This window comes from Lactuca virosa, chromosome 3 (genome assembly GCF_052849685.1).
Source record: "Lactuca virosa cultivar CGN04683 chromosome 3, Lactuca_virosa_CGN04683_v6, whole genome shotgun sequence".
NCBI classification, from domain to species: Eukaryota; Viridiplantae; Streptophyta; class Magnoliopsida; order Asterales; family Asteraceae; genus Lactuca; species Lactuca virosa.
Window position 1 is genome coordinate 269,371,360 of NC_136428.1, and position 13,775 is coordinate 269,385,134.

Sequence of the window (13,775 nt, forward strand, 5' to 3'; positions counted from 1 at the left end):
CGGAATACCAAGTCAAATAACGTTTATATGCTCATTCTGGAGGATCCCAGAATTATCAGACTTCTTGTTATTAGTATTAGACTATAAATACCACATGTAGCTAGCACACTAGAGAAACACTTAGCTCATCCACGATACTTGTACTTACATTTGCACATTCATCTCTATAAATCGACTTTCAATATCAATAAAAACATCATGGCAGGTGATTATTATCACCTCCCAATGTTTTACGTCGAAGATCCTGTAACACCAATCGAAATAGATCAACAACAGTCATATATGATCATGTTAAGAAAGTAATATAATAACCTTACTTTGTAGTTCATGGAAAATTCTAATACAAATATGAAGTTTCGTACATACCTTATGGTATAAATCAAAGTACACGTCCATACAATTCCAAAAGATTTTAAATCTAACTCCGCATGATGAAGTTATGATAATCTCAAATACTATAAATCTCTATAATAAGAAGAAATTAAAATATAGTGAGAATTTGCTATTGGAATCTAAAAGAAAGTTGTAGTACTCGGAAATACCTACGTGTGGATATAAAGAACGTTAAAAATGGAGATCGTATGCAAAAGATATAATCTTCCAAAGATGTAGCAGTCTGAGAGCATGACACGTGGCAGAAACCCTAATCTATCATGGTTCACGACGTGAACATGAAGGTGATCTTGGACACTTCTCAAGGCTAGAATGCAGATGGAAATTCTACGGGAGTGATGTGTTAAGATTTCACAAAGTGAACATAAAGGTTCACGACGTGAAAGTGTTATCCGGACACCTTCCAAAGCTAGGACCTAACTGGAAAGTCTATGAGGTGATGCAGCTATGCTTCACGACATGAACATATATGTTCATGACGTGAACTTTTCTTGGACAGCCTATAAATAGCAACTCCGACCCTAACCCTCCTTACACCAAAATTTCATTTATCTCTCTCTCTCTCTCGTTTGCTGAAGGCGTTCCTTGTCACGAGCCCGACGATCACGAACCACTGACCGTTTCTAGTTGGATTCTATCAAATCACACTACTAGATCGAGTTTCACGGCACCACTTTTTAATGTTTTCGGGGGAAAATGCATGCTAAGTATTACATATAAGTTAATATTATGTTTATATGATAGTATGTTCGTATCAACATAAATAGTTATATTAACCGAGATATAGTTGTTTTGTATCATATATACCTAGAATATATACGATATTTTGAAATCATACGACTATCTTAAACTTGTTAGAATGTTGTTATCATAGATTTTACTAATATAGCCCCATAGTTATACTCAGGAGTTCTATATACTATGTTGTGTTATAGCCCTGGAGTTATACTCGGGAGTTCTATATACTATGTTGTGTTATAGCCCCAGAGTCATACTCGAGAGTTCTATATAGACTTGTTAAGTATGTTGCTATTATTGGTATTATGTTAGATAAAACCTGGTTTTTACTTCTACTTGAGTACTAATTAGGAATAATGTGTAAGGCATAGTCTAGTAACTTAGGGTTTTGGACACGAATATGATTTCACTATTAGAACTAACGAAACTCGACAAGTGTACATGAGCTATTTTTCATCGACTAAGACTGGAAATCTTAGGGGAAATCCTCTGACCTGTAACCGCAAATCCTGTGAGAGCGAGGAAGTTGTGTATGGATCTATACGGGTTGACACCCCTACCCGTGGTTGCAAGCTACAACCCAACATTTGGCGGGTGACGAACTAGCCTAGTTTATTCTATTCCGACGTCGATGAAGCGTGCATAATCTATCACTAGGTGTGATACCTGTACCATCAATCAGAAGTTTGAAACTAGTCATATAGCCGCGGTTATGGACTCATGGTAGCACAATTTTAGAAACATTATACTTAGTCGATATACAAGTATTAATGTTAAGTATAAGTTTCCCAAACACTTATACTCTAAGTATAAGGAAATTGTAGGTATCCTACTTATTCATTAAGTAAACAATTATACCTAGCACACCTACTCGTATAGAATTAAAATAAGATTTATACGTAGAAATCTTCATTTGTATGGGATTACGAACACTTATATTCATAGTATATGAAGCTTATAGGTATACCACTGGTTTTGTAAGTCAACCATTATACCTAGGATATACACTATATGGTAGAAACAAGTATGAGTCAGAATGATATTTTCAAACTATGTTCTATACTTTTGAAACTTGGAAAATGTACTATTTTTACTCAGAGTCAATACCTGTGGACTCACAAACTTTATGTTGACGTATTTTCAAAACGCATGTTTTTTCAGGAACTTGATAAGCTGGAATGTTTCTCGAATAGGGGAAGTTTTACTGTTATCCTTTTTGTTCATAAGGAACATATATATGTTAAGACGTGTGCGATAATTCAAATACTATGTAATAATCACTAGGAAACAAGAATAATGTAACTTTCTATCATCAATAAAGGTATGTAGTTTATAAAATTCTTTTGTACTGTTCACTGTATGTTTGATAACTGTGATACAAGAATGAACATACACCGCCCGGTTTTTCCGCCGCCGGCCGGGGGTGTGACAGATTGGTATCAGAGCTATTGACTATACAGAACTAGTACTTTCTTAGGAAAGAACGACTATAGTCTAGGGATTACTCTATTAGTGTCACACCTCCGAACCGTCAGAAATAACGGCGGAAACGTTCGGAGGCGGGTGACGTCATGCGTAGTATCACAACAGTTGTATCATAGTAAGCAAAGTAAACACAACCACTACATTACAATATGATTATTTACATCTGTTTGAAAACATAGTTTGTACATAAGAGTATATAACAAAAGTAAAAGACGTGACTCCAAATGCTCCGTCTTCTCCAAAAGTTGATAAAAGTACCTGTCTATTACTGCCCTGAGAATACAAGCAGTTTGAAAGAGTATCAACATAAAGCTGGTGAGTTCATTAGTATTTAGTTCTGGTGAAAAATGTTTCTTTAATCCTGTGAAAAGTGTTTCCCAAGAAAATCTTATATTTTCTTATGAAAGATGTTTGATTATCCATTAGTTATTTGTTAAACAGTCCGTTTATGAAAGGTTGAGTTATCCCAGGAAAATCCTACATTTTCCCTAAAAGTTGGTGGTTGGTTATCTGTTTCTAGTCTGAGGTGTACAAGTATCTACCATACTTATATCGTTAGACGTAGTTTTCTTGAAAAATCCTGTTAGCTCCCTATGAGATGTATTAGCCTTATTACATAAATGAAACTAATAAATAAGTGGTGAACTAAATCCTAAGGGTGTTATTAATACCCTCTAGTAATCAAATCGGTTATTACTTTGAGGTTGGTTCATTTGATTCATTATTACAAAAGTAAATTCCTGTTATCTGAGTTGTGGGTGTCATAACCGTACTTGAACTTGATATGGCACGTAGCGGGGCCAGTATCCTTTTATGACTTTGTCACCATAGGCATGTATGCCTAACTGTAGCTAGCAGTTTAGGTGCGGGATAGTCAGTCCCGTATAGATCTATACATAACAGTCACACTTTCCCTACAAGAGATTCTGGTTACAAGTGCTAGTCCTACACTCTCGAATTCGGTGGGGAGTGTTACAAGGACGTCTCCCCAACTTTAGACTAACAATTTACAAGTAATAATACTAAAAATCCTGTTTATAATTTGCATGATATACATTTTACTATACGTTTCACGAGTTCATTACTTTAGTTTTGAAAACTGTTTCTACGAGTTGATTTCTTAATCGTTTGGTAAAACTGTTTTCTATGTTAAAAGCATTCTAAACATGTAATTATCTTAAGAAAAACAATATAATTTGAGAACAAGTTTCCTTGTACTTTTGCTTGTATCCCCCCTGAAAACATGAAAAACTCGGAGAAAGCGTAGGGGTATGAACTCACTTGATGTGGGTGATTCAAACGAATGTGCACGTAAGGATGAGAAGTTCCATGAATGAAGTCCCGAGACTTAAAAAATCCTAAATGACATATAATGGCATATATTGACATAAATATAGTGTTTTGAAGCAACCAAATGCAAGGAAATACCTCACGGGACTAGGAAACACTTTGACCAAGTGTTGGAATCACATGTGATTCAACTAAGAGATGTTTAAGGCCAAGAAAAGGTGTTTACGGCCAGGGTGTAAACTCATGGCCATAAACTCATGGAAATGTGCATAAGAGCGTGTTTGAATGCTAGAGAAACTTGAGGGATCATTGCTCTTCCCAAGGATGAGCATAACCCATGTTTTGGAGGGTGTTGAGGTGTTTACGGCCAGACCATAAACTCCATGGCCGTAAACTCTCCAAATGGTCTTTTCTTGGGTCTTAAAGGCAAGGAGTTTCAAAGGTTCAAGTGTTCCAAAGGTTAACTAGGGTCTAGATGTGTTTAAGGCTCAAAACACTACACTTTCAAGGGTTTACGGCCAGGGTGTAAACTTATAGCCGTAAACTCTCTTTGATGATGAGTTTGATGATGATTCAAGGCTCTAATCAGGTGTTCCAACTAGATAACAAGTTAAGGAGTGAGTACTTACGATATAGAGGCTTGAAATGGTGATTAAGGTCCAAGAACACTAGTGTGTGTTCTTGGTGTTTCTTGAAGATGTAAGAAAAGATGATTTCCATGGATGAAATCATTAGATGAAACTAGCTAAGAAGGATTAACATCGAACTAAAGGAAGAACACTTACAACTTTTGAAGATCTTGGGTGAAAAGTCGATGATACTTGAGAGGATTTGGAAGTGTTCTTGAGGTTGGAATGTAAGAAATGGCTAGAAATGACCAAAAGCCATATATATGGACTAGAGTTTACGGCCAAGGTGTAAAATCTATGAGTTTACGGCCAAGGTGTAAACTCTATGAGTTTACGGCCAGGGTATAAACTCTATGAGTTTACAGCCAGGGTGTAAACTCTATGAGTTTACGGCCAGGGTGTAAACTCATGGACATTGTGGCCGTAAACTCCTTAGGATGAGGTTAAGGATTGATTTGTTGTACCGTGGCTTTAGCAGGTACTTCCTAACACTTATTCCTTAAGTGTACTAGGCTTAAAACTCCTTAGAATGATCTTTAACAAGGCTAGAACTCATTACCAATGAGTCTGACACTCAGTTGAGTTGACTGACTGAGCTTTCAAAGAAAAAATTTTGGGTTGTCACATCATCCCCCCGTTAGATGGAATTTCGTCCCGAAATTAGCTTTCTTAGCAGTACTACTGGGGTCGCGCTCCTCTGATTTGTAGAATACCCTCTCGTAGACCTGGCAACTTTGCCCTAGTGTTCATGATAGGATTCGTACTTGGTCCATCTATCATTATCTCGTGTATACAAGTCATATACAATTAGGATTAGTAACATCCTAAGTCTGCAGGATCTTAATTATACACCACCCTCGTGTGGACATTTAACCTTGATAGGCTAACTGTATGTGTCCCTAGCCTCTGTGCTTGAACTTGACTTGTTGCACGAGGGGTGTTTCCAAAATGGTATGTAGAGGGTGCTTAAGGAAGGTTACGGTTGGATACCATACTCCTTGTATGAATACTTTCGAGAGTTTGAGGCGAGATGGAATTTCGGGGGTTCGCATCTATTTTATCGTTATGAAGGACGAGAGTTTTACGATCGGACGATTTAAGACAAAAGGGTTTGGCAATTCTAGAGAAATTCTGGATAAATCAGCGATAATAGCCAGCGAGACCCAAGAATTGACGAATTTCTGGGGCGTCTTCGGTGCTGACCAGTTCTCTATCGCTTTGATTTTTAAGGGATCCACGTGTATGCCTTCCTCGCTTCCCACGTGACCTAGGAATGTTACTTTTCGAATCCAGAATTCGCACTTGGACAATTTCGCGTAAAGCTTCTCCGCCCTTAGAGTTTCCAACACTAATCTCAAGTGATGTTTGTGATCTTCCTCGCTTCTGGAATAAACAAGTATATCGTCGATGAACACGATGACGAACTTGTCCAGGAAAGGACGGCACACCCGATTCATCAGGTCCATGAATACTGCCAGTGCGTTGGTTAGACCGAAGGGCATTACCATAATTTCGTAGTGACCATACCGAGTCCGAAATACTGTCTTAGGAACATCACTTTCATGGACTCGCAACTGATGGTACTCTGATCTTAGGTCTATTTTGGAGAAGTAGCTGGCTCCTTGAAGTCGATCGAAGAGGTCGTCGATTCGGGGAAGGGGGTAACAACTTTTGACAGTGAGTTTGTTCAGTTCGCGGTAATCAATACACATCCGAAAGGATCAATCCTTCTTTTTCACGAACAAGATCGGGGCTCCCCAGGGTGAGGAACTTGGTCTGATGAATCCTTTGCTGAGCAGCTCATTGAGCTGACTGGATAACTCCTGCATTTCTGCTGGCGCTAGGCGGTATGGGGATTTGGCTACGGGGGTAACTCCGTGGATTAAGTCGATGCGAAACTCGACTTGGCGTTCGGAAGGAATTCGCGGGAGCTCTTCGGGAAGGACATCGGGAAAGTTGCAAGCTTCGGGGATGCTCTTGAGGTCTTTAACTTCCTGCTTCTCATTTATGACGTGGGCTAGGAATGCATGGCACTCCTTTCGTAGAAGTTTTTGGGCTTTGATGCACGAGATGATGCGGAGGTTCGAGCTGAGTTTATCACCATGAATCATGAGGGTTTCACCAGAAGTAAGATTGAGACGGATAGCTTTTTCATAATAAAGGATATCAGCACGATTGGGGCTCAACCAATCCATGCCGACGATGACATCGAAGCTTTTTATGGAAACTGGCATAAGATCGATCGGAAAAAGGATGATCGTTTAGGGTAAGGGTACAGCCGACGAATATGTCGTTTGTGCTCTCTTTCTCACCGTTAGCCATCTCGACGGTAAATGTTTTGGTTAGAGGTTGGGGTTTATGTTTGAGAAGATGTTTGAATGCAAGGCTAACAAAACTTCTCTCATCACCAGAATCGAAATGAATACATGCATAAGAGTTATCGAGGAGGAACGTACCCGAAACAACGATGGGATCTGCAACTGCTTCCTCTTGGCCCATCGCTAGCACTCTCCCCGTGTTACCAGCTGTTGTTGCCTTGGGGCAGTTTCTCCTGTAGTGCCCGACTTCTCCACAACCATAACAGGCTTGTCCAATGCCTGCTCCAGGGGCCTGGTTAGTGTCTTGGACTTGTGTCTTGCAGCCTCGAGCTGTGTGGCCCTTCTTGCCAAAGTTGCTGCACGACATCTCCCGACACTGTCCCTGATGATGATAGTTGCACTTGTTGCACAGAGGTAACTTCCCAGCATAGCGACTGGGGTTTGTTGGAGTAATGGGGACTGTAGCAGGGTTAGTAGCAGCGTAGACTGCCACAGTTTGTTGTTTCTTGGGGGGCTCCTGAGAGGGCTGGCCCTTGTGCTTGTTCCAAAATCTCTTCTTCCCACTACCTTCCTCCTGTGGTTCAGGAACAATTGTCAACTCATCAAGATCAACTCCATGATCGATCAGAGTCTGCGCCAGACACTTGGCGCTATCAAATGTAGCTGGCCGAGTAGCCAAGACATTTCCTTTGGTTGGTTGTGTCAGTCCCCAAGTGTATCTCTCAATCTTTTTGCTTTCCGGGGTGACCATACCCGGGCAAAGAAGTGCTAGATCTTCAAATCTGGAAATGTAGGCAGCAATGTCGGAACCCTTCATCTTCAAGTTCCATAGCTCGTGCTCTAGTTTCTGCATCTCGCCCCGTGGGCAGTACTCAGCAAGCATGAGCTCTTTCAAGCTCTCCCACCCCATGGCATTGGCTATCGGTAGGGTTAGGGATTTGACCCGACCATTCCACCAGGTCAGTGCTCTGTTGGCGAAAGTGCAAGCGGCGAATTTCACCTTGCTGGCTTCGGGACAAGAGCAAATTTCGAAGATAGACTCGATATTTTCGAACCATCGAGTCAGGGCAATAACACCTCCATTTCCGTCGAAGGATGTGGGTTTTGCATTCATGAAGTCTTTATAGGAGCACTCCTTCTGGTGTCCCTGACTCCCTTCATGATTCTGGGGATCAGTACCACCTCCCGGCCCGCCAGATCTGCCAGGATTTATCTATGACATCGCGGCAGCCACAGCAGCAGTAACAGCTGCCTGAAACATAGTGGGATCGAACTGAGGAGGTGGTGGTGGTGTGTTGTTGTTCCTTCTGATGGGTCTTCGTCGGGGAGGCATCTTGTTCTAGAAACAACCAAGAAGAAGAGGATGATAAGTCCTAAAGATATATGAAACAAGATATATCTCATCCTGATAATAAAGAAAATGTTCTACCATGCGATAAACACAAAAATGTTACTAATGCGAGAAAGTTATCGCTTAAGAAAGAAGAGGTAGCAACACTTGGAATGAATCTATGTACGAAATTTGGCTCTAGCTAAAATACTCCTATAGTATTTTATGTTGAATGTTTTTGTACTTGGTAAGGTTTAGGCTTGCTGTAACACCACAATCACTCCTAAGCACATGTTGGTCATGTCTCGAATGAATATAGTTGATCAGGCTATATTGACCCTAGACATGATTACATAACTGCCCAGGTTTAACCGCAGTGTCCCAACATCCAAATACTTTTGTTTTGTTCTACATATGATACTGACTCCGGTACCTACGTATACTTGTATACTTTTTATAAAAATACTTATATTTTTGAAAGTATACTTTTAGTTTAGAGCACTTAGGCCCCTTAGTGTTTATAGTTGTATACCATGTAAGGTTCGGTATACTTAGTTCACTATAAACAATAGCTCTGATACCAATCTGTCACACCCCCGAACCGTCAGAAATAACGGCGGAAACGTTCGGAGGCGGGTGACGTCATGCGTAGTATCACAACAGTTGTATCATAGTAAGCAAAGTAAACACAACCACTACGTTACAATATGATTATTTACATCTATTTGAAAACATAGTTTGTACATAAGAGTATATAACAAAAGTAAAAGACGTGACTCCAAATGCTCCGACTTCTCCAAAAGTTGATAAAAGTACCTGTCTATTGCTGCCCTGAAAATACAAGCAGTTTAAAAGAGTATCATCATAAAGCTGGTGAGTTCATTAGTATTTAGTTCTGGTGAAAAATGTTTCTTTGATCCTGTGAAAAGTTTTTCCCAATAAAATCTTATATTTTCTTATGAAAGATGTTTGATTATCCATTAGTTATTTGTTAAACAGTCCGTTTATGAAAGGTTGAGTTATCCCAGGAAAATCCTACATTTTCCCTAAAAGTTGGTGGTTGGTTATCTGTTTCTAGTCTGAGGTGTACAAGTATCTACCATACTTATATCGTTAGACGTAGTTTTCTTGAAAAACCCTGTTAGCTCCCTATGAGATGTATTAGCCTTATTACATAAATAAAACTAATAAATAAGTGGTGAACTAAATCCTAAGGGTGTTATTAATACCCTCTAGTAATCAAATCGGTTATTACTTTGAGGTTGGTTCATTTGATTCATTATTACAAAAGTAAATTCCTGTTATCTGAGTTGTGGCTGTCATAACCGTACTTGAACTTGATATGGCACGTAGCGGGGCCAGTATCCTTTTATGACTTTGTCACCACAGGCATGTATGCCTAACTTGTTGAGACCCATTTTTAAAACAAACGGTGAGTGCAGAAGAAGGATATCTCGAGATTAATCGTGTTTTTGTAAGTATGAACACCAAGAACATATTATGAGTTCATAAGAAAAAGACTAAGAACAAGAGAGAATAATCATAATATTGCATGAAGAACATGGTGGGAGAGAAACTCTCCCTGGGTGGGAGAACCCACCAACTTTCTCTCTCTAGGATTACATTGTAAGAAAAGTAATCACTAACTTAGAAAAAGTGAGCTCGCTAGAGTAATAAATGACCAACTCTCCCTTTATATAGGAGGGAGAGTATTTACACCATAAATACAATAAAGGGAAAATACAACCTAATAAACACTCATTATTTGTGGAGCATTTCCATGCACCAACATTCTCTCCCTAAATGCTTACAAATGATGAGAGATCCAATAAGTGATACAAGGCTATAATACAGTAATCCGACTAGCAAGTGTGGTAATAAAATGAAATCAAGTGCTGAAATGTCTCTGAAACTCTGAAGTGTCTGTGAAGTCTGAAACTGGCCATGAATCTCTAACAATGAAGGTCTTCGGCTTCAAAGCACAACCAATAAAGCAGAAAAAATAAGATCCAAATCTTCAAACCAGTCATAATCACCAGAAGAAGGAGGTCACCATGAGCAAGTAGAAGATCCACTAAAAGAAACACTTCGGCTTCAAAAGTCTGAAAAACATCTTGAGTTCTCGAATCATAATACACCAAAATTCTTCAAAGAATAACCTGCTAAAAATGTGAAGCATCCATAAAATGAAGTCCGGATAAAAATAATGTGAGTCCAAAGACATGGTCCAGCAATGCCGAAAATTTGATCCAAGGACCAAAAATAAGTGCCACGTCACATTGCCAAAATACTCTTCGTCTTCAACATATCACAAATCCAAACTCGTGAAACCATAAGATCTAAACCGGATGCGAACACAAAATCATCCTGTGGTAGAGTCCAAATAATAAATAATCTGAATCGGAAAAAAAAAACTTAAGGAGACTTGGTAGTTCATACCCCTACTACTGAAGCTCATTTCCTAAAAAAAAAAAAAACTTCAAATGGCACAATCGTTATCTCTGAATGTTTCCAACAGTGTTGGTGGTTCTAATCGAGCCCCAATACTGGTAGCAAATGAATATCATCACTGGTCACAAAGAATGGAAAGATACTTAAGGAGACTTGGTAGAGATGTATGGCGATCCATAGAAGAAGGACCACATGTCCCAGTCCTTACACCAGTCCAAACTGACGGCGCTACAACCAGACTAGGAGGAGGTCAACCAGTCATGAACCGTCCCACCAAGGATGATCTCGATAAAATGGAAAATGATGCTGTTGCTTTTTATGAAATCTCCTGTGGAGTTGCTCCTGACAACTTCGATATTATCATAAATTGCAAATCAGCAAAAGAGATCTGGGAAGTTCTCAAGAATCTGTACGAAGGCTCAGAACAAGCACAAGACAAGAAGCTTACTACCACACTCAATGAGTTCAACAACTTCAAAGCTCATACTGGCGAAAGCTTGGAAGACTCCTTCAAAAGGTTCAACCTGATAGTCACCAAGTTATCCAATGCGGGCACCATCCGCAGTAACCATGAAACAAATCTTCAATTTCTTAATGGTTTGGGAAGACATTGGACTACGGCTAAGATGATAGTCCAAGGCGATAGAAAGATTCGTTCTTTGTCACTCTACAAGCTCTATGGAGAATTGCAAGCACAAGAATCCACCGTACTCAAAGACTGTGCTGACTTCGGAGGACCACTTGCTCTCATAGTACAAGCTCCACATAATCAATCTCACTCTCCATCGTATGACACTCCACCGCAGTCATACGAAGCTGACTCAGAGTATGATGATGAAGAAAAGTTTTAGAAGGCTATTGCTCTGGTTAGCCAACAGTTCAACCGTCTACCACCTCTTTCCTTCCGCAAGAATCAACAGTTCAACAAACCTCCATTCAACCGTAACTTCGGTTCCCAGAATAATCATCGTCGATATCCCAAAAGTTCTCATCCACCACCGCAATCTCAAAATAATCAACCAAAGGAGGCACCGCAGTCTACTCAGACCACTGACTCCGGTACTCCCTCAGAAGACAAGACTGATGTTGTAATTTGTCACAAATGAAACAAAGAGAATCACTTTGAAAGAGATTGTAAGGCCAATGTAGTAAAAGACAGAGCATTCTACCTTAGAATGGATCAAGAGTTGGAAGATAAGGAAAAGTCAAGGGCATACGTAGCCCATGTCAAAAGAGAACATCAAGTTTGGTCATCCGGAGATGAAGATGATGCCATCAGCAGTGTCAAAGGAAAAGGGAAAATCTGCATGCTGGCAACTGCAGATGATGATGGGTCTACAAAGTTGGACAAAAACTACTGCTACATGGCAAATGATGGAACTCTAAGCATCGTCGAACAGGTAAAACTTATGATCCAAACTCTAAACTATAACATGCATGACTGTCAACCCTACATAGATGATCTTAATGACACTTGTGATGTCGTCCTTACAGACTATAACAAAGCCTTAGATGAGAAGAACATTACGTCCCAAGAGATGTTCCACGTGAGAGGACGACTGGATAACAAAAGACTCAAAATGGCTATGTTAGAGAAGGACTTAGAGTTAGAAAAAGATGCAAGAATGTTGAGTGAAACCCAATTATAAATAGCTTTGAACCAAAGAGATTTAACTCAGAGTGAAATTGTACGCTTAAATCTTTTAATCGAAAAATTGTTCAATGAAAGTGAAGCTATTGAAAACTTGGTAAACAATGGAACTGTGGACAATACATACAATTGGGGTTGGTCAAATGGATATCCTACCGCAATGGATTGCTCACCCCGGTTCAACAAAGACAGACTATATGTCCCTTCAGACCGAGAATTTCATTTCCCAATCAATGACAAGACCTTTCCCGAAGACATCAAAACTCACTTCGGTAGACTGCATAGTCTAAGCAATAATTGTGACATTGAGGAAATTGTGCCTGAGGTTTTGGGTCACACATGTGATCAAATTCCTATCTGTGGTACCATTTATCCAAATTCTCAAACCTCATCCGTAGTTGATGAAGAAATTGTCATTGAGGGCCCCGAAGTCTCGATAGACTTCCCATCTCTACCCTCAGACCGCAATGTTTCTCACTATAGCCAAAAGTCCCACAAATGTCCCACTGCAGTCCCAACTTACTCTACGGTAGTCAATTCATCACTACCGCAGTCATCAGTAAAAGGAACTGTGACTCTTCAGCCAATTCATCACGAATTACCCATAGAAAACTTTGAAGTGGGTGAATGCTCTCAAATCCCTGAATCTACAAGTTCTGATGACTCAAGCCCTCGTATTCATAAATTTTCAAAGGGTTCTTGGAAACCGCAGTTAAACAACAAGGACTGCGGTTCACCAAAATCCTTAGCTAAAGAAGCTTTCAAAGAGGAAATTCGATCCCGTGGCACAAATAGACGAACTTTTTCGAAAAACAAGAAGCATGTCAGATTTCCAAAGTCCAAGAGTCCAGAAAAATTTGTTTTCTCACACTACTTTTCAAAAAACTCTCCTATTATGAAAACACACAAAAAGGAATGTCGAGTTTCATCAGTCATTCCTATTTCATCTGACACAACCCAAAAGGGTGTAAAGTCTTTTCAAAACAATGGTTTTCAAGTCTATTCCTCAGATGACCCAAAATGGAAGGGTATCTTACCAACTCCAACACTTTTAAAGTCATGTCAAAATTTCAAAAAGTGGAAGGGTATTTTACCAACTCCACCAAAAAGAACTCAAAGACCTACACATGCTAAACCTTGTCACAAACAAACTTTTTCAAAACCCAACACCACTCATGTCAGGAATTACCAACCTCGGACTGGTAACAAGTCCAATTCATCCTATAGACCGCTGACCAGACATTGTGTCAGATTAAAAGACAAAATCTCCTTTTGTAAATGTCAGTGTAGTTGTCAAAAGGATTCATCCAATGTCAAATCTAGTCGGAGTCAGAAATCTCGTACTTTTTCAGAAACTCACAAAACTCCAAATCTGTACAAACACCCAGGACTAGGAATAAAATTTGACAAGAGACCCGTCCCTGCAACCTCGGACCATGCATCTTTCAGAAATTCACTAATTGCCCCCGGCTCCAAACTAGTTTGGATGC